Genomic DNA, 26095 nt, shown 5'->3' with positions numbered 1-26095 from the left:
GCCAGTTAGTTGGGAGGCGCTCGCACTGCAGTTCGGACCTGGCAGTGTTTGACTTAGGACGCGGCAGAAGTTCAGTCGGGGTGCGGCTGCAGTGAGGTCAGGACAGCCACGACTCGCCCGACGGTTGCCGATACGTATCACTTGAGTGCGGACCACCTTGGTTGGTCGTCGGTCGGTCGTCTTGTCGGACGACGTGTATGTTGGCCGGCGGTCGCATATGGGTTGCCTGCGTGTGCCGACTCGTGATTCGCCCTTGTTACTGCACAGTCGCTGCCGTTAGTATTGTCTAGTCAGTGCAAGCGTTCATGAAACTGTGTATAGCTTATGATGTCGACCGCTCAGTTATTTTAGTGCTGTCCCCGTGGTGAAGTGTGGCAGTCGGTCGGTTGTTGTGGATCAGTCAGGAAATCTCGCCGCGGTGCAGTGGGCCGGGCCCGCTGGCGGTCTCTACGCAGTGTCGGCGTGTGGGAGCTGTTCCGATTACTACGGGGTTCATGGCTCACCGACTCAGGACACCAAAGTTGAGTGGTGATTTAATTACCGAAGCCAGACTGTTCACATTGTGCCGTTGGTTTTCATGGTTGGCTGTTGGGGATATTCCCGTGAGCAACAGCGAGTGTTCGAGTTGTCGAAAGTTTGACCACCATCCGGTGGAGTTTAATTGTATTTTTGTTATTTGAAGTCCAAGTGCACCAGCGGAATTTTCTGCCTTGTCGCCGTTAGCGTTCCGGTTACCTGCCCTGCCCGCTGGCGTAAAATTCAGGTAGTTGTCTTTTCCTCATCGTGTTTTCGCTGTCCAACACGTGCGTGTAGTTTTAACAGCTTATACGTACTTGGTTGTGGGCGGCTACGCCATTTATGGTTTGGCTTTGGAGTCGGGTGGAAAGCAAATCGTCTTGTCGGTGGGTCCGTTGACTATCTCTTGGTTGGGTTGCCGGGGGATCGGATATAGTTGGGCCGACTACCTGTCTCCCCTAAGCGACCGTTAATATTACAAGCACCGACCGACCCCCGGAAACTTCTGATCGCCTCTCGCTGTACTGCCTTTTCTTATTGGTGTTTGAGTATTTTAATGGCTTATAGCCGATGGCTTGAATTTGTATGCTTTTAGTTGGGTTTTAAATAATGGGCCTTCAGCCGCTTTAAAACTGAAAGATCCTTACTTATCAAGCCTTGCGTGGTTTGGGCCTTCAGCCTCATTTAAAATATTTTGTGGATAAAGCTTTGGGCCTTCTGCCTTTTGAAAATTTATTGTAGTTGTGTTTTTCAATAACAGGTCTTCAGCCGCTTTAAAATTTAAATTACTTACTTCTTATCTCTTAGATCGTTCGGGCCTTCAGCCTGTGTAAAATATTGTTTAAAGATAAAGCTTTGGGCCTTCTGCCTACTAAAAATTATTTTACTTTTGTTAAGTAATCGGCCTTCAATCGTTTTTAAATTAAAGTTCTTGTCTTTCAAGTATCAGAATGTGTGGGGCCTTCAATTAATTTTACCTGCAGTCTTAAATCATGGGCCTTCAGCCGTCTTTAAACTTGCTTGGTTCTCAAGTGTTAGATTTGATGGGCTTTCAGCCAAGTTATAGAACTTACTTAAGTGAGGCCTTCTGCTTTCTAAATATTTTGTTTCGAGTCTGAATTTCAAGTTAATGGCTTTCAGCCGTTTTTAAATTTAAGTGGTGGTGCCCTTACGGCATAAGATAGTGTGGCCTATTCAGCTGATAATTAAGTTTAAAATTTTTGCTGTATTGTTGGGCCACTAAATAAAGTTATATGTGTTTGAATGTAACTGAGAGCCCCCTTTTGGCCACTCTCCAGAATTCCAACCAGCTGTTCTGTCCTGCGGACTTAAGCAGGGCGTTTCACCACTGACTGCTAACTAACTACATTTGCCACTCCAATGGAGTCAAACAAGAGCCCACTGGACGACAGGAAAAAGGTGTAGTGTTTGCTCCGAAGAGACTGCCTCGGTACAGTGGTAGTCTTGTGTTCGTTAGCAGGAGGCCATTCGAGGACCTGCAACCAACCTGCGTGCATGCTAGACATACTGGACCTCCACCTGAAGTTATGGTCTTCGGTGCGACTTCCTATAACAGCAGGAGCACTTTCGTAGTTATACCATGCATCCTAACTGCAAAATTGTACGTCAGTCTGGTGATTCGACCTGTTGTGCTGCCATTCATGAGCAGCATTGAGATAAAGTTGGCCCACAGATCGCCCAACATGCTCTACAGAGTGTCGGCTAGTCTTTGCCTGCTCGATCACCAGCTCTGTCTCCAATTGAGCATATATCGGACACCATCGAATGACAACTCCAGCTTCATCTACAGGCAGCATTAACCGTCTATGTATTGACCGGCAAAGTGCAGCGACGAGCATGGAGCTCCATCCCAGAAACGGGCAGCCGGTACTTGTATCACACAGTGCTTGCACGTTTGCGTGCTTTCATCAACGTTCTGACTGTTCCACCATTATTAATGTACCAGAATTTGACGTTACCAATAGCTTATCTCGAGCTTATACTAACCTTTGATCTTTCAGTGTTGATCAATATTTACGTAGACAATTCTATTCGCGGAGTTTCATTACTCTACATTAATATATTGATGTTGCGATTTCCTTCCCGTCAGTGTATACAGGGTGGTCCGTTGATGGTGACCGGGCATAATATCTCACGAAATAAGCATCAAACGAAAAATCTACAAAGAACGAAACTCGTCTAGCTTGCAGGCGGAAACCAGATGGCGCTATGGTTGGCCCGCTAGATGGCGCTGCCATAGGCCAAACGGATATCAACTGTTTTTTTTTTTAAATAGGAACCATCATTTTTATTACATATTCATGTAGGACATAAAGAAATATGAATGTTTTAGTTGGACCACTTTTTTCGCATTGTGATAGATGGCGCTGTAATAGTCACAAACGTATAAGTACGTGGTTTCACGTAATATTCCGCCAGTGCGGACGGTATTTGCTTCGTGTTACATACCCCGTGTTAAAATGGACCGTGTACAAATTGCGGAAAAGGTCGATATCGTGTTGATGTATGGCTATTGTGATCAAAATGCCGAATGGGCGTGTGCTATGTCTGCTCCTCGGTATACTGGACGACATCATCCAAGTGTCCGGACCGTTCGCCGGATAGTTACGTTATTTAAGGAGACAGGAAGAGTTCAGCTACATGTGAAACGTAACCACGACCTGCAACAAATGATGATGCCCAAGTAGGTGTTTTAGCTGCTTTCGCGGCTAATGCGCACATCAGTAGCAGACAAATTGAGCGAGAATCGGGAATCTTAAAAATGTCGGTGTTGAGAATGCTACATCGACATCGATTGTACCCGTACCATATTTCTATACACCAGGAATTGCATGGCGACGACTTTGAACGTCGTGTACAGTTCTGTCACTGGATACAAGAGAAATTACGGGACGATGACAGATTTTTTGCTCATGTTCTATTTAGCGACGAAGCGTCATTCACCAACAGCGGTAACGTAAACCTGCATAATATGCACTATTGGGCAATGGAAAATCCACGATGGCTGCGACAAGTGGAACATCAGCGACGTTGGCAGGTTAATGTATGGTGCGGCACTATGAGAGGAAGGATAATTGGCCCCCATTTTATCGATGGCAATCTAAATGGTGCAATGTATTCTGATCTTCTACGTAATGTTCTACCGATGTTACTACAAAATGTTTCGCTGCATCACAGATTGGCGATGTACTTCCAACGTGGTGGATGTCCGGCACATAGCTCGCGTGTGGTTGAAGCAGTATTGAGTAGCATGTTTCACGACCGGTGGATTGGTCGTCGAAGCACCATACCATGGCCCGCACGTTCACCGGATCTGACGTCCCCGGATTTCTTTCTGTGGGGAAAGTTAAGGATATTTGCTATCGTGATGCACCGACAACGCCTGACAACATGCGTCAGCACATTGTCAATGCATGTGCGAACATTACGGAAGGCGAACTATTCGCTGTTGAGAGGAATGTCGTTACACGTATCGCCAAATGGATTGAGGTTGACGGACATCATTTTGTGCATTTATTGTATTGATGTGGTATTTAGGTAACCACGCTGTAACAGCATGCGTTCTCAGAAATGATAAGTTCACAAAGGTACATTTATCACATTGAAACAACCGAAATAAAATGTTCAAACGTACCTACTTTCTGTAATTTAATTTAAAAAACCTACCTGTTAACAACTGTTCGTCTAAAATTGTGAGCCATATGTTTGTGACTACAGCGTCATCTGTCACTAGGCGAAAAAAGTGGTCCAACTAAAACGTTCGTATTTCTTTACGTACTACACGAATATGTAATAAAAATGGGGGTTCCTATTTTTAGAAAACGGAGTTGATATCCGTTTGACCTATGGCAGCTCCTTCTAGCGGGCCAACAGCTAGACAAGTTTCGTTGTTTGTAGTTTTCTGGTTGCCTCTTATTTCGTGAGATATTAGGCCCGGTCACGATCAATGGACCACCCTGTATGAAAAGAAAGTAGTAATTTCGGACTACCACTCGTATGTCAGATGACGTGTAACAGGGCACTGCATTTACCAGATGCAGTGTCGGAACTTTGGGTTGCAGTGGCTTAGTATTGCAGATGGCGCTGCCGCAGTTGGTTCGTGAAGCGTCACCAGGGACCAGGGGCTGCACTGTATTTGCGCGCAGACTGCAGCTGGTGTCCGCGGACGCGGGCAGAGAATGCAGTGGAATCCCGCAGAGGCCTGTGTGCTCTGCTGTGCATCCTGGTGACGGCGCACGGGCTGCCAGACAGACAGACAGACAGATGGATCCCGCGGCGGTGCGGGTAATGGGCAGCACCCGGATACACCGCAGCTCCGAGCCGCACACGGTCTCAGGGGGAGCGGCCCACACGTTTTTCTGCTGCACTGCGCTCGAGGGCCAGCTGCGGTATCTTGTTTAATTATTTCAAATGCGCTACACCAGAAGCCTCTTCATACAAATTACTCTGCTAGAGTATGTAATGAAAAGCGGAAAGTGTTGCGGAAAGATCTGGCCACTGAGACACATGCGAGGGTATCCCGGTGTAGTTAATCTGGAACTGCAGGCGGAGGACAGGAGTGAGAGGCAACTGTAACACATTCTACATGAACCAATAAAATTTAACTAATTTCTCTTTAGGCAAACTTCTAATCATTAATGAAGATGGTATCTGTTATTTCGGACATGTCCGAAAGAACAGATACCGTTTGTGATCTTGCAGCTCTCGAAGACTGAAATTACAATTAAATACTTGTCAACAGTAAATATTTATCAACGTCTGAAAGCAGCTATTGGTCTGGATACTATTTTAATTCTAATGAGTATGTTTGCTAGAGTATTGATAGAAATGGTCTTTAAGATCCAGCGTTAGCTCTACCTTTGTGTAAATATTTCATCTCTTCATTTTTGATCTTTATAGTATACGTTTTTACTTAACTTATTATCCTTCCTCCTAAGATTTCTGTTTAATATTTTGTCGACAACGAGGTCATTGGAGTAAGAGCACAAAGTTCGATTAGGGAGGGACATCGACTGTGCCATTTTAAAGGAATAAGGAAGTTTCTTTGAACTAATAGGATAGAAAATGGAAACCTACCTTAGATGGGCGGAGGGGAATTGAAACGTCGTTCTCTCGAATGCGACTGCAGCGTGCCAAGTATTATAAACCTGGCGCGGTACGATCAGTGGTCCTTCCATCTCTCCACTCTCCACACCCTCGCCCAAGGTGGCTTCCACCAACTCCCCCTCCCTGATGATGCCCTCATCCTCTTCATCTACCCTTCCTACCAAGTTTGATCCTCCTCTACCGCGCCCTTTGTCTTTTCCCGAGGGCACCCTCTCTCCCTTCTCTCCCTCCTCCCTTCCTCCCATCACCCCTCGGGCTTCCCCTACCCCCTACCTTCTTTTCTCCCCCTCCCATCTCCTCTTCTACTGGCATCTACACACTCCCCCCTCTCTCCTCCCCACCTTTCTCTCCTTTTTTGCAGGTCCCCGGACTCGTACATGTACAGTAAACTTTCGCGCGCCGGAGATCATCGCCTAGTGTTTGTGTGTGGCGTCGTGTTCGTGCTCAAGTGTTCCCATGTTTATTCGTTTGTGCTCCAACGTTCGCGTGTGTCATCTGTCACCTCTGTGCGTGTCCACGTGTTTGAACGTTTTTATTTTGGACTCTGCGCCCGTGAACGGCTCCGTGTGTTTTAATTTTGTATGGCTAAGTTTTTATATCCACCATGTCTGTTCTGCGATTGTCTTCTTTTGTATCATTAGTTTTATCTGTGGCCGAAGAGCGGCGTAATATGCCGCTGCTGGCCTACATGTATCAAGTGTGAACAATAAAGAAAAAAAAAAAGATCAGTGGTGGCTTACTCACTCCTCAGTCGGCCTTTGGCTGTGGAGTGGTGCGGTAGTTCCAGGCCGCTCCGTATCGCGTTTCCGGGTGTGCAATGGCTCAGCCGCGCGGGGTAGCCGAGCGGTCTGCTGCACTTTGTCACGGTCCGCACGACTCCCCCCAAGGTTCGAGTCCTCCCTCGGGCATGGATGTCTTTGTTTCACTTAGCATAAGTTAGTTTCAGTTAGATTAAGTAGCGTGTAAGCGTAGGGACCGATGACTTCAGCAGTTGGGTCCCATAAGACCTTACGACAAATTTCCAATTTTCCAGTAGCTCATTCGTATCGGAAAGCCACGATCAAGCTGCAGTTTGACACTAAGTACTCTAGACCCAATGCCCACGAAGTAGAGACATCTTTAAGCGACCTGATATATGTAGACCCGAAAGAGCTGCTAGGTATCCACTTCTCTATCGTCTGCAGCGTTGTCTACTTTCACTGACGATGAGGCCTGTGACAAACTTGGAAATTTGGAAATTTGTGGGGAGGTCTTATGGGACCAAACTGCTGAGGTCATCGGTCCCCAAGCTTACACGCTAAGGAAGACACACACACCCATGCCTGAGGGAGGATTCGAACCTCCGGCGGGGGGTGCTGCGCGGACGGTGACAAGGCGCCCAAGACCGCGCGGCTACCCCGAGCGTCTCCAACAAACTTCTCAGGCGCTTGACGGAAGGTTATAGGTTATGCTAGTCTGATGTAAACATGGGTGTGTTAACGCTCGAACGTGCTGGACTAGGAATACAAAATATGCCCGTGTTTGAGCTACCATTTGAAGTTCCAGCGGATTTGGTCACCCTTGCTCTTGGACCCTATGGCACAATCCACGGCCATACCGCCAAAAAATGGAAGACCTTTCAAACTTACCCTGTCCTTAACGGGGTGCGGCAGGTTCGTATTCAATTGCACCGCCATATACCTTCGTATCTCAAGAACGCTGATTTCCGGGCGATAATTATTTACGACGGTCAGCCGAGGACCTGCTCCGGATGTGGACAGGTAGGACATGTGCGTACTGAATGCCTGCAACGTCGTCGCGTGCAGACGCGCTCAGCCGGTCAGATTCGACCGTCGACAGCGACCTTTGTACCGATTACGCATGCTGCGGTGGCGAGACGGGAGGCGCCAGTTGTTTGTGACGACCCTTCTATATTGGACCAAGCCTTGGAGGCCCCTGCAACAGTTTCTGAGTAGTCCATCCGTCTTCCAGCGCCGATGCCTCTGTTGTCCTCCCATCGAGCCCAGGCGCGTCCACTCCCTTCCTGCGCCGGACACAGAGGCGAGACAGATTAAATAGAAATCGCCGAAGCACCATAAGAAACGGCGCATAACGACCGACGCAGTAGAACGGCCCGAGTAAGCAACGCTGGATGACGAGGCGCGTGGGCCGATAAACCGATCCCACAAGGCCGATGCTAACGTAGCACACGGTTCGCTGTCTTCTCCCGCTAACTGTGGGTCCGCGCACTGTGGGGATGCGGGAGATCCTCAAGACCCGATCCCGGCGATGCAGCCACGATTACGTCTGCCTCTCGAGATCCAGTGGTATCGATTTCCCTGGGAGACTGGGCGCAGGAGATGGAGATGCGGGGTGCATTTGAGCACCCTGACGGAACACCGATGCCGTTGGATATGTCTACGTTGACGGCGACAGACGCCTAGGCCGGCATGACGTACAAGCGTCGCTTATTATCTCTACGCCCTGAAGACACTCCACACCGCGACTACTGCCCACCGGTAATACCAAGGACAGCCCCCACGATGTGATGGGACAGGCATACCACCTCGCCACTATCAATGTCAACGACACTTCTGCTCTCAAAACCCGTATGTTGCAAGATACCTTTCGAGCTGCGGATCTGGATGTTGGTTTTCTTCAAGAAGTCCGATCAGGACACTGTATCGATACCTACGGATACGACGCCTACGATATGTCTTCAGATGTGGGCGGAGAAGGTACAGCTATTCTGCTGAGAGAAGGGATTATGGGAACTGATGTATCCTAATTTACCGTCGGCCCGGGGGGTCGCACTCACGATTGGTACAATTCGTCTGGTGAACCTGTATGTTCCGTCAGGCACCGAAGGAGAGAACGTCGTACCTTTTTTGCCGAAGACATAGCTCTGCTCTTCCAGGGCAATGCCGATGACAGACACGATGGATTCTAGGATACAGGCAGTGTTCAGCCATGTGGTGAACGTTGTGTTACTCTTACTTTACCCTTCCACAAAGGAGGTGTTGGACGGACTCACGTCAAGCACAGAGAGTTGGCGCTGTCGCTCAACGTGGAGACTCTGGCCATCACCAACAGACAATCTTCCTGGCTCTTTGATAGCAGAGGTGGCCCTACACATGCTGTGCCCATCGATACCAGCTGGACATTTTATCGCCCCCGCTATCACATATTAGGACGTTTTTCGTGGAGCACAGCTGTATGTTGGGGGTTATACCGGAGACGCGGAATCCGACAGCAAAGATTTATTATAGTGTTCTCCAACGCTGGAATCCGGCTAACGACTTTGCACGCCCCCCCCCCCCCCCCACCCCACCATCCACGGTCGACTGGACGCGGGTTCGGTAGCCATCCATGCGGCGTTCCTGTCCACTTTAGTGCGGTCGACGTAGTATGTGGTAACTAACGAGAAATTACCGACCCGGCGAAGGCTACATGCCATTCACCTAACTGACGATCCCATGTGTCCCCGTTGCGCGACTGTAGATACGGACGAACACAGACTGAACTGTGGCCCCGCTCGCGAGTAACGGAAACTGATACGCCAAGAGGCACCTCCAGGTGAAAACCATGAACGGCATTCGCTGGACCGCTCACTCTGGCTGATTTTGTGGGATGTGAGAGCAGCAGAACAGAAAAAGAGTCAGGGTAGTGTCTAGTCGGTTGGTATGACAAAAACAGTAATCGTTTTGATGAACTTTTTAAAATTACATTCCGAACGGTTAGTTCTTCAGTAAGAGATACTTCTTTTGTGGAGATGTTTTCAATGACTTTAAAATCTTACCTGCGTCTATTTTACATGTGATGAACACGTTTTGTACACTGCGTGTAAATGGTAGCTGTTTACAATGTGCAACTTGGTATAGCGGACATCGAGACGAAGTTTGTCACAGTACACTTGTGCACTATCAGCCCGGGAAACGACCTCAAAGTGGGCTACAAGATCCTTGTAAGCAAGAATGCTGCGGGAGGTTTCCAACATCCTCGCGCCCTCTTACGCTACCAGTAAAAGTTAATTTTTGAATTTTTTACTTCGTTAACATTAATAATTTGAACTTTCGCATGAAGGTAAGGAAGGAAAAAAAAGAGTTTCGTTAATGTTACGCAAAAACGAATTATGTTTACAATTTGATCTCAGCTTAAGTCTGGCTTGCATGGTATTTATTTATTTACGTAGTTATTTGACCTGATCAGATTACAGCCTTCAGGCCCTCTCTTATATCGGGCCAAGGTTTCACATAGAGCAGTATTTGCTTACATCATTATTAGCTAAGGAATAAAAAAATAGTGTGGTGAACAGTAATAAAACAGCATTAATAGAATTGAGAACGGTTTGAATGCGTGTAAAGATAACGAGATTAAACAGTCCAGGCTCAGAAATAATAAAAGTTATTACTGTAGTACCTCTGCTACTACTTCTGCTGTCACTAATAGTAAACAATTTCATGTTGTTAAAATCCACAAAGTTTTGATGTAAGATTTGTGTAAACGTCGATTTTACCACTTTTAATTGTAGAAGAACGGTGTAATATTCAGCGACGATTATAGAGAGAAAAAGAAATGAGCTACAGACAGTAAAGAGCGACTTAAGTCAGTGGCGTTACAGTGCGAGAGGACATCTTCAATATTTTGAAGGAACTGCATGTGTGTATGCCGTTTTGTCTAACCGAACTTGTTCTCTGAAAGGAAACTCAAGTAATATTACAATGGCTGCGTGTTAATATTTTTTAGCTTCTAAAGAAATTTGAATTGTACTGACATATTAAGAAATAGGATGACAGTACCTTCGTTTCAAATTCATCCCGCAGTCCTACTGTTTCAAACAATTTACAAAAATATCTGATGTCTCTGTTTATTTAGTCAAAACTAAGCAACAATACAGTGTCGGCATAACTAGGACATTTATGATATACATTTAACTGGTGTCGGTCTAACTGGGACATTTGACACACATTTAACTTGAATATAGATAACAGACGAATTTAATATGTATAACTGACTCATGTACAAAAAGCGTTCAACAAAAAGAACGACGAGAGAGAATATCTGACATTATTAAATTTACATTTCATGAAGGGAAAAGATGTATTCTAAAAATTATTCACATTTGTAGCCTTCACTGGCTCGTGTCTGATACATATGTAAATTATGCAGAATTTTTTGACTATTTAAATAACTTCATTTCTCTAGCTTATACCTCGCTAACATTTTGCCCTCTGTTGGACAGTAATGGTAGCCATTCCTCTCAATCGTCACACAGACCTTCTTTTGCTGCCGACAATGCCGCCACTAATCCAGCTCCAAGGGAGGCCTCTAACTCTGAATTCACTCGGCCAGAGACAGGTTATGTAGCCTTCCTGGAAATAAGTTGTGAACATACGAGAGTGTAATCTTACCACGTCCATTACACATGAAAAAAGTGGAGAAAGCGTAAATTTATAACAAAAGTATTCTATCATATGCTATTCTATAGGGTCTATAGTCAGACACATCTTCCGGGACATCCAGGACACCACATGATCTCTCATGAAGCCAAGTTATAATATACTAGGTGTAGTAAAGACGACAATTAATTCTCTAATGTTACATACAATGTAGGTGTTCCAACAGCTCCTTATGTTATATAAATGTTGCCGGGGATCCTCGGCCCTTGTCACATCAGCGTCTCAGCCTCCATAATAACGTACCTGTGCCTTCAACGATTAAATTTCTATTTGTCATGCTCCTTTCTATCCCATGAATCCATTTAAGTCGCGCCCTTCGTCTGAATCTTGTGTTTGTCGGTCTATATTCAAATATATTGTCGGGTACTCTTCCTTGTCCTGTTCTCATTAAGTGTCTAAACGTGGAAAGATGTCTGAATTCTTTTCCATCCATTATGGTGTACTCATATTTCTTACGTAATATATCCCACTCATAGTCTTTTTGTGTTCAGAGCGGGAGATCCTTGATGCTCATCTTACAAAACCCATTTCTACAACTTCGATATCTTCTCCGTAACCGTCCAATACTCTAAACCATAGATGGTAATTGGGTCAGTAATGGCTTTATATACAGGGTGAGTCACTAACTATTGCCGCCTAGAATAACTCAGAAAGTACGATAGAAGCTGAAAAGTTTGTGGGACAAAAGTTGCATGGGACAACGGGGGCCATAATATGACGTTGGTTTTTTGTTGCTAGGTTGGGTCGTGCTTTAGAATATGATCAACTTTGTTTTTTTTTTTTTTTTTAAATGGGATGTTGTAGTTTGATACTTATTTTCTGATAGTGGAAATCGAGACGAATTAATGTTGTGTAACAGTAAGGTCTTTGAAGGTCAACGAAGGTCACAAAGGTGGCATGAACGTCCATTTACAGAAGGTGTTCGAAGTAATGACCCTTGGCATCAATGCAGTGCTGCAATCTTCTTATCATGGATTGAGTGGTATTCCTTACCACATCAGCACTTACCGAAGCACATGATCTGGCAATTCTCTATCACATATCTTCAGGTGTTGTTTGAACGTCTTTATAAACAATGTCTTTTAGGAAATCCCGCAGGAAAAAATCCAGAGACGTCAAGGTTGGTGAAAGAGCCGACCACAACACATCTCCTCCGCGTCCAATCAAACGATTTGGGAACTGTCTCTGCAACTCATTTCTAGTCATCAGCGAAAAATGTGCCGGACACCCATCGCGTTTATACCACATTCTGTTCCTTGTTCGTAAAGGTATTTCTTCCAATAACAGACCTAATTTTTCTTGCAGGAATGTGGTGTACTTCCTACCATTAAGATTTCCTTCGATGAAATAGGGGCCTATAATTCTGTCCTCCAGAATCCCACGCCATACACTCACCGACTACGGTTTTTGGTGTGCAACTTGCTGCAGTCAACATGGATGAGTTGCCCAATAATGCATGTTATGCAAATGAACATTTCCATGATTCGTGAACGTAGCCTCGTCAATAAATAAAATAAAAGTAATAAAATGTATCATCCCTCTGAATCTGAAGTTGAGCCCATCGGCAGAATTCAATGCGACTCAGCCAATTCATACGAGTTAATTCTTGGTGTAGGGTGATATGGTAAGGATGATGTTTATCGCGATGCACAACACGAACAACACTAGTCTGGCTCATGCCAGATTCCCTTGCGATTTGGCGCAAACTAACACAAAGATCTCAAACCACAGTGGCAACAGTACCAGTTTCCTTTCCTCGTTAGTAAATTTCCTTTGTCGGATATGTTTCCGATGCGTTAAGGATGCAGTTGTTCTCAATTTATCATATACATATTTAAATGTACGACGTGTAGGGTGAATACGTCGAGGATATCTTTCAGCGTATGTCTCTTGCTCTCACAGAATTTCGTTAGCATTCTCCGTAAATGAGAAGCTTATTGACTTTTTCTTCAAAAAAATCGTTCAAATGGCTCTGTGCACTATGGAACCCACCGTAGCGTTCGCGCGGTTCCAGACTGTAGCGCCTAGAACCGCTCGGCCACACAGGCTGGCACTTGTTCTTCGAAGGAATAAATCATTCACATTCGCTTCATTCAACGATACTAGTCTTACCGTTCGTATTAGTGTTGTATTGCGAAACCGTCGGATGGTCGTTTACCTGTCAATGGCACGTTATATGGATACACCGTATTCGGCGAATATTTACTATTTGCACGACATACAATAGAGAATTTTCAGGGTATGTGCTTCGATAAGTGCCGAAGTGATGAGGAATACCACTAAATCCATGATAAGAAGAGTGCAGTAATGCTTTGATACCAATGGTCATCACTTCGAACACCTGTAAATCGACGTTCATGCGACATTTTCGACCTTGGTTGACCTTCAGAGAACTTACTGTTACACATCATAGGATTCGACTCGATAGCCGCTATCAGAAAGCAAGAACCAAACTACAGCATCCCGTTGAAAAAAAAAGTTGAACTTCACATCTCTGAAGCGACCCCACCTAGCAACAAAAAAGCAACGTCATATTATGGCCCCCGTTGTCCCATGCAACATTTTCCGCACAAACTTTGCAGCTACTGTAATACTTTCGGAGTTATTCTAGGCGGCAATAGTTAGTGACTCACCCTGTATATTACGTTTCGTTTTCAATCAGATTTTTGTGGATCACAGAAGGGAATAAAATTTTGATATATCTCTACTTCTTGAGTCCAATCGGTTTCTCTTCATCAACACATGTTCTATTTTTATTAATTACACTCCCTAGGTATTTCACAAATATTGATGGTCACATTGTCTGACATTTTAAGACCAATCGATTGCATTCCTTTGCTTAAGTATCATGTCTTCTTGATGTTCAACTTCAGTCCCTATTTTGTCAGCTGTAGCCCCCAACTGAGCCAACTGCAAATAAAAGGATATACACTGTTGGCCTTCTCTCTGAATTCCATTTCTAGTGTCTTTATTTTTCGAGTTTTGAAAGGCAACTTGCAGATATATTTTGAATAGTATTGGAGATAAACAGCACCCTTTTTTCAATCGTTCATTTATTTTAAATGATTTGGAGATGACAGATCCAGTTATATTTTTATGTCTTTGCATTTTCAAGGAAGTTGATGCATACTCGAACAAAGACTTAAAACGTGAGAGACTAGTGGTAAGAGATCGACCGAGGTGGCACAGTGGAAAATACAGCACCTGAATTCGGGAGAACGCCGGTTAAGATTCTGGGTCGGCTATCCAATTTCTTCCTTAATTTCACTCGATCGCTTAAGAGAAATCCTGGAATGATTCTTTTGAAAAGTGAACTATCAATTTTCTAGCCATCATTTCCCGTAGCGAGCTTGTGCTACGACGGTTGCCCAGGAAGTAATGCACCAATTTTTTCCCAGTATTAAACAAAGCTTCGAATTCAAAACGGTAAGTGAGTATTATTTGAAGTCTCCTGAGCGAACGCACCAAGTTTCCGTCACTTCCGACAGAGAGTAGCTGCAGACAGTTTCAAAATGGCGTCTGTAGGTGATGTAAGTTACGAGCAACGTGCCGTCATTGAATTTCTCACTGCAGAGAAAGAAACTATGGGGAATAGTCACAAAGGCTCGTGCCAAGTCTATGGAGCATCTGCTGTCGACAGAAGCACAGTTAGTGTCTGGGTTCTGACGGTGAGTTCATCAGAAGGCGGTTCGGAGGAGCTCCAGATTTGCAGCGGTCGGGGAGGCTATCTATGGCTGTCACACCTCACATGTTGTAGCGAGCTGACGTTGTTATTCGCATTACGACTAGAGAAGACATTTTGAGGACGATGAGGAGGTGATTCACGTAGCATTAGCTCCGCCACTAGGACAAGGATTGGTACCGACCGGGCATACACGCTCTTTTTTCGCGCTAGAGGAAAGCCATAGAACTGGATGGAGATTATGTGGAAAAATTGAGTGTGTAGATAAAACACCATTCTTTCGTGTGTGTAATTCTCATTATGTTCAATAAAGAATTGTTGAAGAAAAAGAGGTGCATTAGTTTCTGGGCAACCATGGTACCTCTCTAAGGGTCTCTTTGTCGTCGGGACGTTAGATCCTTGGCTTACTAGTGACCTGTTCATGCCTGTACAGTTTGCATATCAGTCGATATGGACTAATGCGTTATATATCGCTAACGAAGTTAGCGAGCAGGAAGTCTTCTATTCTAATCGTACAGTGAGACGTGTTTAAATAATTCAGCTGAATGTAAATTTTAGTTTTCCATCCAGTCCATATTGTATTTAGATATCACTGTCAGGTAGAAACTTTACCACATTCTTTATATGCTTCTGTATTGAGGTAGAATATCAAAGTAACCGAATGTTGTGAATTATGTGCCACGGAAATGTGGAGTGGAATGCTGCCGTCAGCACTGCCTTGCGCATCACCTCCTCTGTAAGCACGATTTTTTGTGGTGTTGATAGTTCGTTTGATTTCCGTGATATTGTTATTAGAATGCATCGTGTTTAAGCATTCGTGGGGAATCTTGAAACACGCGATTTTCTGGAGCAACGATGAAACGTAAAATTCTGCATGAAACTGAGGGATATTTTTAAAGATACATTTCAGTTTTTTCAACAAGCTTACAGAGATGATGCTCTGAGACGTACGCAGTGTTACAAATAATCTTCGCTATTTAAGAGCGGTTGTTAGTGACTATGATCTTCGACAAGGAAGGCCTTCCACTGGAACTGAAGACTCACACGTTCAGAAAATCAACGACCTGGCGCGTGCAACCCGCCGATTGACTGAGAGAAATTTTGAAGAGTTTAGCATCTCGACTGGGTCGTGTTATGAAGTTTCGAGGGAAAAAATTGAACAAGCTTCAATCTGCACCAGAAGTTGTTCCTTGTATGACAAAGCAACAGAAAGAAAATCGAGTGGACCTTTGTCGAAAACTCTCTCAACAAGCCAATGGCGATGAAACATTCATGCCAAGGATCACAACGGGACACAGTTGGATTTATGGCTACAGCAGTGAGACAAAAGTTCAGTCAAAACAATGGATAGGAAAAGGATCCCCACGCCCCAAGGAAGAATGTCAGTCTCAATCCAAAGTGATGTTCATTACTGTTTTTTTTTCTTTAATCAAACTGTGCCTTTTGATTTCTTGCTTCAATGTGAAAAGATGAACCTTGTGTACTGCCAAGGCGTTATGAAATGGTTACGTGATAAAATCCTCAAATAGAGACCAGAGTAGTCGCGAGACAACTCATGGTTCCTGTGCCACGGCAATGAGAACGCACACTCAGCTTTGTCAAAAATCAAATGACCGTTTCCAAACAGCCTCCTTACTCGCTAGATCTGGCTCCCTGCCGGGACGCCGTTTTCAGAGTGCTAATGATATCAAATCAAGTTCGCCACAAACCTTCAAAGACATCTCACGTGAAGCTATGCGGTACTGCGTCGCGAAATGAAACATCGCTGGGAAAAGTGTATGAATAGGGGAGCGAAATACTTTAAAGGGGACAAAGAATAATAATCTGTAAAATTGAGAATGAAGTTAAAGAAGTGAAGTTGGGTTATTTCTGAATAGGCCTTGTCTAGACTAAACCTTCTGTGTGGTATGTTACACAGCCACAATAGTGAACGGAGTGCGATTTAATCTCTCTGCATTCCGAGCACTACAAGAATGGCTTTTAGATCACTGGGAATCTACCACTTAAAATTGCGTAACGTGAAAAAAAAAATACGTATTGATCAATGAAAATAAATTTGTACATAATATTAGAATTTACCAGTGTGTTTCGCCCTTTGAATGAAAAAAAAATGGGTAGGAAACTATTCTGTTTTTCTTAATAACGGATAGTTCTTCATCAAGAACAACTGTTTTCCAACTAGGATTTTCCATAATGGGGAAGTTTCACTTTAATGAAAAACATGCGTATTGTACAAAACAGCGTAATCTGTTGGAACTACATGCAACTCCCTTCCGCAATTACTGATTGCACAGTGGTTGTATGTAGCGTATTTTCAGTCGGTATATGCAGCAACATCTTGTATAAGGGTAGACTACGGAGAGCAACAGGACCATGAGCGAGTTCCTGGGTGTGGATATCGGAATGTTTGCCATAGGTGGGACGAGGGAGACTATTTCTGGAAGGAACACATTGAAAACTAAAGGTATTTTTATGGCCGTTTTCGTGATGGCAGTGGTGTATTTACTAGGAGCAGTTAGCCTTGTTACCGGCGTATTTTCATTGTTGGCTCATGTTATTGATGGTACCGGTATATGAAGAGGCGAAAAGTTACTATCAACTATATCTGCGTTCCAACCTCTGTACGGTCTGTGACAGAGGGTATACACATTAAATCCTTCCGATTTCCATGGCAGGTGGCACACATACCTGGTCATGTGACACTCCATCCGAACTGACCTAGAGAGGCGCAACGGTATCGACCGACCGCCGTATCGTCCTCAGAGGACAGGCGTCACTGGATGCGGATATAGAGGGTCATGTTAGTACAGCGCTCTCCTGGCCGTTGACAGCTTTCGTGACCGCAGTCGCTATTTCTCAGTCGAGTAGCTCCTCAATTGACCTCTCAAGGGCTGAGTGCACCTAACTTGATAATAGTGCTTGGCAGACACGGATGGTCACCCATCCCAGTTCTAGCCTAGCTTGACAGCACTTAATTTCGATTAGCTGACGGGACCGGTGTTACCATTTTGGCAAGGTCGTTGGCTGACCATGAGAGGTAAACGCTTACCGTCATTATGAAACGTTGTGTGTCATGGAGAGGTTGGTCTAACTATCCGGATCCCGAGAAGGGTACAATCAACTTCAAAAACTTTTTCATGCGCCGATGAGTCGATTGTTTTCGAGGCGAAACATTCGCCAGCAGGCACAGCCCTCCCCTTCATTAAGACTGTTTAAAAAAGTTGATGGATCACTATATCGAAATTTCTTTCCTTATGTGCTCATTGCGACAAGATGATATCCCGTAATGACTAAAGGCACTCAGACAATGTTTCCGGCGAGCAGTTCGTTGATAGAAGGATCCATTTGAAACGAAATCGTGGGACGATTTATCCTCCATGTCATGCATTGGTAACTGCGACTACTAATAGAGCGTATCCGTAGCCTCAAAGTGTGGTTTCAGTCTTTAAAGACAAAAAATGTTCTTTCGCAATGGTTTCTCGCCCTACTTACAAAGTTTACTCGAGTTTTTAAAATCAGTTAAAGAGTCTATGTAACGGAACATAGGTAGCATAAACGGCAGCATTAGGTTAAGCTATGAACCCCAGGATTCGAAACAACTAGATTAGGGTGGGTCTTTCTGAATTATGAGGCTGTTCTCCTGCTCGACTGTTGCTAGACAATTTGTGCACAAGCGTCAAGAAGCTTCTTTCAAATATATTTTAATCCAGACAGCAGTCATCCAGAATGGAATAGAAGCGTTAAGACCGTACTGCTTGTAACAAGACGCTATGCAAAATTAAGTCTGTTTAAAATAAGATTATTGGTGAAATAGATGAATCCTAGTTGGGTTGGACAGAATCCATCAGGTCTGTCAACAGAACAGCTAGCAGCATCTGTTATAAATTTGAGGGACTGCTTACACTTAAAAAATAATAGGTGACTGGGGCCAAATGAATCAGTTTTCGTGGAGCTTTCTGAATCGCAATGTAATATGTATTACTTCTTCTTTATTGAAGTATTTACGAATATGTAATTACTTATACACAATAATCACCCAGTCTCTATAACAAAATTTGTTTTTGGTAAAACTTTCGATTTTGTCTGGAGACGTGGAGCCAACGTAGGAAATGTTGAGAACGGATTTAAGTGCACGGTAATTTTCCCCTTCTATCCCAAGGGAATATTACCACACGAATTCCCTCCTTCGTCCACTTTCTTGAATGATGAGTCTCGCTCTGTTCACACAGCATCAGAAGTAAACCCAGGCCCTGCAACTCGTCCTAAGCCTCAAAAAAATTTTGAAAGTCAGAACTCATCATCATCATCATCATCACTACTACCACCGTTTTCTTCAATTTTACCAAACTAACGATAACCAGCGATACCGCACTTGCGATGAAATAGAAAATTCAGCTTGCAGTCTGACATTACCAGTTCATCTCAGTCTTAGAAGAAGAAAGAGAAAATTACATTTGAAAACTGTCACAGAGAGTAGGTCAAGAGCTGCAGAAATGCGCTGGGTGTTCTAGACAAACCTTAAAAATATCAAGAAGAAGATTCCTCTTCAGCATCATCTGCAGTTGGGTCGAAGGCGTAAAACATACTTTGTGGCGTCTACAACATCAACTGTGATAGAGGTGTGATAAGTGCAAGGTGCCGTTTCAAAAAATGTATGCAGTCACTGGTCGTAACCAATTTCGATCTGGGATATGTTTGTAAAAACCAACGGAACAGTTAAAAAAGAGAATTTTCGTGACGTGTACAATTGTATGGTAGTTGACAGTGATTCACATAGACCCATTCACGATTCAAGTAGTCCCACAAATTTTTAATTTTTACGTTGTTCCGACATTTAAAATTTTGGTACTTAGAATTATTCAGAATAAATTTGGATGCAATGTGCCTTTATCATACAAAACTTATAACTAAGATGTGCTCAGCATTAAAATTTAACCTGCGTAATAAGATATGTACTACCATTTTGTCGCCCAAAAATATGAAAAGATTCATTTATTCCCACTTTCCCCTAAGGGGATACTCTGTTGTAATGTAGCTTTACTGTGTTCCTAAGTGCAGTAGCTCACACATAAGTCCTAGGATGGGTTTTACGTGCCAGGAATGAGATCTAGTGATGATATAACCTGCGGGAAATGCCTGATAGCTTCTCGTCCTGAAAGGAACAATTGCACTGTGTTTGATTTCAGCCAGCCCCTTTGAGGAAACAAGAGAACTGATGAAATAGCAGGAAGACTAAACCATAATGTCACATCCTACGTTACGTGATGGCTATGAGGCATATGTATAAGTCTGCTTGACTCTTCATTTCTAATTTAGAATTTCAGACTCTAGAACGAAAAGGGGACGAGGAAAACCTCTCCTGGTGAGTGGTTGCATAGATTCAGAACGCGCCTGAAGGAACTGAATGAAACTGTTGGCATAAGAGGCACACTTTAAACCAAGTGAAGACCTTTGCTCATGTAATTTATCCTACACGAATCGATGTCACCTGTGGGCACAGAGCTAAAGAGAGGTCATCGTGGCGAGTAACTTGCCACTCCACGCCTATTCTTCAATAGGCGTTAAATCAGTTGCTCTACGGGTTTGCATTCCATACAACTTTACAATGAGGAATCATTTGTTTTCTACCAAGCTGCTGCTAATCTCTCCCCAAGAGTATTTCCTCACACCCCTGTATGCGCGAGGAAATTTTAATGCAACTGATATGGTGCATGTTGCTTGGCACATGGTTGTGGAAAAGCTGTTGTTAATGGGAAAGTGGTGTCTTCACCGGATCATTCCCTGGCATTGAACTCACATTCTGCTCTGCTGTTGTTGAATCTGCTTCTCAGTGGGAAGGGCACAATGACTTTCTCTCAGTTACTCACTAGTAGATCTGCATATACTCGTACTCTGCGTATACTCGTCACTGAAGAAAGTTCTCCAGGACGGATGCTACGGAGAAAAAAATTTAAGCCATGTGGTTGTTTCTCATTAATGAAATACTGCCCAGGACTTGTTCGGTCATATTTCAGATGCACTCCACCATATTCCTAATGCATCAATTTGGAATCCCTTACTCCTGCTTTAGATAACCGTTCCCCATGATAGTCTGGCGTCGCTCAGGAATTAGATACAGAAACGTAGCTTCACAACGGTTGAAATTTCAACCTGCTGCACACAACGTTCCAAGGCCAAAAACAATGAAAAAACAGGGAAACAAAACGACAATTGTTTCTGGATTCGATAAATAGTTCCATTGTACCGCAGTATGGGAAGACATGACGACGATTTCTGGTAAAAGTGTCAGAGTATATGCAGTGATTTCTGGAAACCTTTATTCGTTACAACACTAATGTTCCATATCCACAGTGGATAAAAATTTTAAAGACGTATTATGTTAAGGAACCTTGAACAGTATGGAAACAAATATTTCTTGATGTTGTAGTTATAATCGAGCTATCAGGAGACTTTGTCGTCTAGTTGGAGGAAAGGAGTTTCGATTCCTCTTCTGTAAGGAGAAAGTGCTGTACATTGACTATATTATCAAGAGTTGGTCATCGCAAGCTAGGTATGAACGTCTCAACACACAGTCAACTGACGTCTAGGCTGTGCCCTAAAACCAAAGGATTATTGCTTCACGGGTCAGTTTAAGAGGCAACTTTCGAAACTCGACCACGTCATCTTGAAGCGGTCATCAGTAGAATCTTTCCTATGGGGCCAACACCTTATGTTATTCGGTTTAAAGATGGAGCCACATGCACTGTGCACTGAATGTATTATTAAATCTCTACCATATGTTATCAAGAGCACACAAAACATGTTTGTTCCATTCCAGTAATGTTTTTGAGAGACCTCAGCTCAAGTACTGAATGCAAGTCCATGGCTCAGTAAAGGTGCCGTGTAGGACAACCATTGACTCGTCTCACAATGAGAGTACTAGCTTCACAACAAGAGACATTTGAGAGAAAGCAGATTTCCAGCTGCCGAGCTACCATTTGCATCTGCCAGCAAATCTTCATGATGAATGATATATACGGCATTCTGTCAGTCCAAGAGACATCGAATCGACAAGCAGTCATGCTTGTATTTCATTTCATTCTGTAGCTGTAGGATAGGACATGCAAAATCTGAGACGTGGCTCGTTACAGTGCCGTTTCTTTTCAGCCAGAAACGACTAGGGGAGGCCTTAATTACGAACGTTTTCTAGAGGTTCACCACTTCTGCAGTATTCCTTACAACCAAGGGAAATCCCTCGAAAATTTGACGGAAGTCTGGGAATGGGACTATTTTCTTTCTGGAACAAGATGTCACAGATAAATATATGGGCACCTATGAATATAAATCAAATAGACACGTACAGGACGAGTGGAGAGGCAGTCTAAGATTCACGCTAAGCAGAATCTAGTAAAACCTGCTGCAGAGCATATTAGCATAAGTGATCAATGTTAAAGCCGTTTAGCGTTGTGGCTTATGAGTAAGATTCAGTTTTAGATTCATCGGGATGTTTACAGAATTGAACCGCAGGCAGTATTCGTATATCCATGCTTTACTGACTTTTATCGGAGCACCTTAACTACGCCGTATATTACTCGGATGTTTACAGAATTGAACCGCAGGCAGTATTCGTATATCCATGCTTTACTGACTTTTATCGGAGCACCTTAACTACGTCGTATATTACTCGGAAGCACTTAAATAGCTAACAAGATGAAGGATGAAGGAATACTTCGCTTACCGGACGGTATACGCATGAAGCTAAAACGTCTCATTTAAATCATGGCCAACAATTGACAGTATATTAGTACTCATTAAAGCTTTGATGTTAAAAAAATTCTATTAATTACGGTTTTCGTCCTTACAAAACGCCTACCGGTTTTCTAAGGACCGCATGACATGCGTCATCCACTTCCGCTTCCAGGGTGTCCACGTTAAAGATAATTTAAATTCGAAAAAATTAAACAACCTTCTGCACTCACATAAAGGATTCAGTGCGGTATTTTTTGGACTACATGTCGCTACAAGTCGCAGACAGAAACAAATGAGTTTTCGGATTTTGCTTATTTTCATGAACTATCTTTTGCTGTACTTGGTACTTAAAGAGGAGCGTTTTCGTTGCACAAAAGCCTGGAGAAGGAAACATATGCAGTGGGGCATGCTGCATCATTTTGTAGGTCACAATTCCTATATTCTCTCATGAAATTTGTTATAAATAATACATTGCAATTCAAAAGGAATTGCATTACTAGGAAAAAATAGGCTTAATTTACTACACCGTTTATCGTGTACCAACGGTCCCATTAAGAAGTGGAACGTTTAGGGATGTGGAACATCAGCAAATGTGAAGTAACCCTCATAAAATCTTAGAAACTGCATGAACTATAAAAAGATACTGTTCTGGTTAATACCTTTTTAGTAATTTAGAACATATTTAATTACGGGAAAAATGCTGCTTCCCCGGTTGTACTAAATAGCTGTTGTTTCTCGTACATTTGCGGCTTAACAGTGTTGCCAGCTGTTCCGTACGCAGTGTGACGTAGCGACTAATTTCGTTGGCCACCGTCGAGGGTATGACAGACAACCCTCTTCTACGCCTAAAATGGATGACGTGTCTTAGATGGATGACGGGTCTTTGCTATGCGGAAGAACGTGATTTTCTTGAAGACATGAAGAACATCCAAGCTGTCTGACAATAACGTTGGAATGTGTCCGATTGCATGCCCACACGTGAATCAGAAAAAGTGCCTCTTCGCTGACCAAGAAATAAATTTTTTAGGGCTCCTTGTTAATAGCAATGTAATAAACTATGTATTACACATCTGGAAGTGTATTAGTTAACCATAAAGCAGCATCTATTCGCTCGTAGGTGGCTATTCTGCAGCTGGCAATTTGACAGCCTGACAACACAGTCTCATGTAATAGAATAAATATTGTCACGTCTTCTCCAGAATCAACGCGAAACGCGAAATCTGTAAGTAGCCTGTTTGTATGATGGCAACGGTATAGACTATGTTAATATCGCTGACAGTGCTCTGCGCCCTCGGCAAGGCCGGCCGCTGTGGCCGAGCGGCTCTAGGCGCTTCAGTCAGGAACCGCGCTGCTGCTAAGGTTGCAGGTTCGAATTCCGCCTCGGGCATGGATGTGAGTGATGCCCTTAGGTTAGTTAGGTTTAAGTAGTTCTAAGTCTAGGGGACTGATGACTTCAGATGTTAAGTCCCATAGTGCTTAGAGCCATTTGAACCATTTTTTAATTCGTGATTTATTGAATTAATCATCCAAGGGACACATCAGCACTTCTATTAAGAACAGAAAAGTAGAGTCAGAATTCAACTGAACTCATGGAAAGACAATGTATCTATTCATACAGCCAACGAATATTAAGAAAGCTACAGACATTATAAACATAAGACATGTGGAGAACTTTTCAATAATAGTAGGTTCTCGTCTTTTAACTGCTGACCAGCAGCACCCTTGCAAACAGCACGAAACACTACGCCACACTGCTTGCTGCATAGCTTGTATCATTGATTCCTCTTCTGGGGAAACGGTGACCCACGATTCAGAAGTTCTCATTGTAGATGACTACAGCACATGGCTCTAGGACTTGTGTTCCTCTGTATGGCAGTGCTCGCGCAACCTCGCATTCTGACTGTGTTGTCATACCTTCTTGACTACGGCAAGCATCGAAGGTAGTCTCTCCCACGAAAGCGATTCGATCGTCTAGCGGGTCTTCAGTTTCCTTGAACGAGAAGCCCTTATCGTCCATCAGTGCTTCAGGACTTCACGGACAACAATGTATATGTTACAGACAATACGAGTACAAATTCGGCCCAAGCGGGAAGTGGCAAGTCAAATCAGGAATTGGCCATTGTCGCTGTAAATTGAACAACCAATGACCGATCTCCTCTTGATTTCGGAATTTGGCCGACCGATTCTCGAAATGGCGCGTACTCATCGGCCATAGTCAGACGAAAAATCCTGATATGATTTGAGGAGTCTGTTTAACTTCAGACATTGTAGAAGCTATTCATTTTATCAACGTCAATTATTAAAGATGTCATCACATAAAATAAAATATGAACTTTCATAATATTTGAAATTGCACAACATTTTATTATTTATATATTTGTAGTATTTGTTGCACACTTAATAGAGCAGTTGCATCGAATATACCCTTGGCCGCCGGTCAGTGTTTGTGAAGAAGAGGTGGTTCATAAGGATCGTTTTCTCTGTAACCACGGTACTAGCAAAAGCAGCTTCTTGGTGCTGGAAAACTCACTTCCGTAATACAGTTGCTTTAGAACACCAGTCTGTGCTTATATCTTGCAGGGAGCTCCATCGACGCTCTTGGTAACTGCTAGAACATTTCTAGAATCACCACGACCTTTGTCAAGATCTGGTATACCGACGCGAACAGTGTCTCCAACATTTACTGGTGAGAATTTAGCATCCGAATTTTTAAGCATTTCCGCATCTTGTGTTTACAAACTGACATGAAATTCTGACCTCTTTTTTGTGGTTACTTGTTTTAGTTTGAAAGAAAATATCTCTCTGCGCCATGCATCTGCTTAGTTAGTTATTCCTTAAATTTCATGGACGTATTTGCCGCGGGGTACACAATAATTGGCTGCACTATACTCACTCTGACATGCTGTGGCGGTACGTCACATAACGCGATGAAAAATATATTGAATAAATTCGCAAATCTACCAAAACTGAAATCATAACAAAATAAATATTATCGCAGAAAAATCACAAAGACTTTCTAATCAATTGATATGATCTGCAAATGTAATTGCAATATCTGTTCCTTTTGAAAATGGGTCGCTCTCGCTTCCCTTTTGTTTCTTGGTAGTGCAAGAAGCCATTTTGTGACGAGGCACGTATTGTATAAAGTTTCATGTAATATTTAGCCTAAATATAATCAAATGTCGGTAATGTTTTTCTGTAGCAACTCCTATATTCTTGAAGTCATATATTTCAATATTTTATGCAAATTTTATAGAAGAACTTTGGTGCAGATGCCAGCGCCGTTGTTCTAAATGATAACGGCCCAGAGTTGTAACAAATGTTTTAGTATTCACTAATTTTGACAAGTAAAAGTAAATGTAAAGGAAAAAGAATTCCCTTGATTAGTGGTTCTTCCTTTGAAATAGTAAAAGTGATGAATCATATTTCTGTAAATTGAGTGCAGTAAACTTTTATCAATCCTCGCTTATCGAAATTGCGAGAATCTCCTTAGCGTTGCATTTACATTAATGAAAAACATAATTCACAACAGTCAACTGCGATAGTGTATAAAAGCATCCCATCGGGCAGGCTAATTGCGAGAAGTACCACAGCTGAGTCACTG

This window comes from Schistocerca nitens, chromosome 1 (assembly GCF_023898315.1).
Source record: "Schistocerca nitens isolate TAMUIC-IGC-003100 chromosome 1, iqSchNite1.1, whole genome shotgun sequence".
NCBI lineage: Eukaryota > Metazoa > Arthropoda > Insecta > Orthoptera > Acrididae > Schistocerca > Schistocerca nitens.
Note: the sequence above shows the minus strand (reverse complement) of the source record.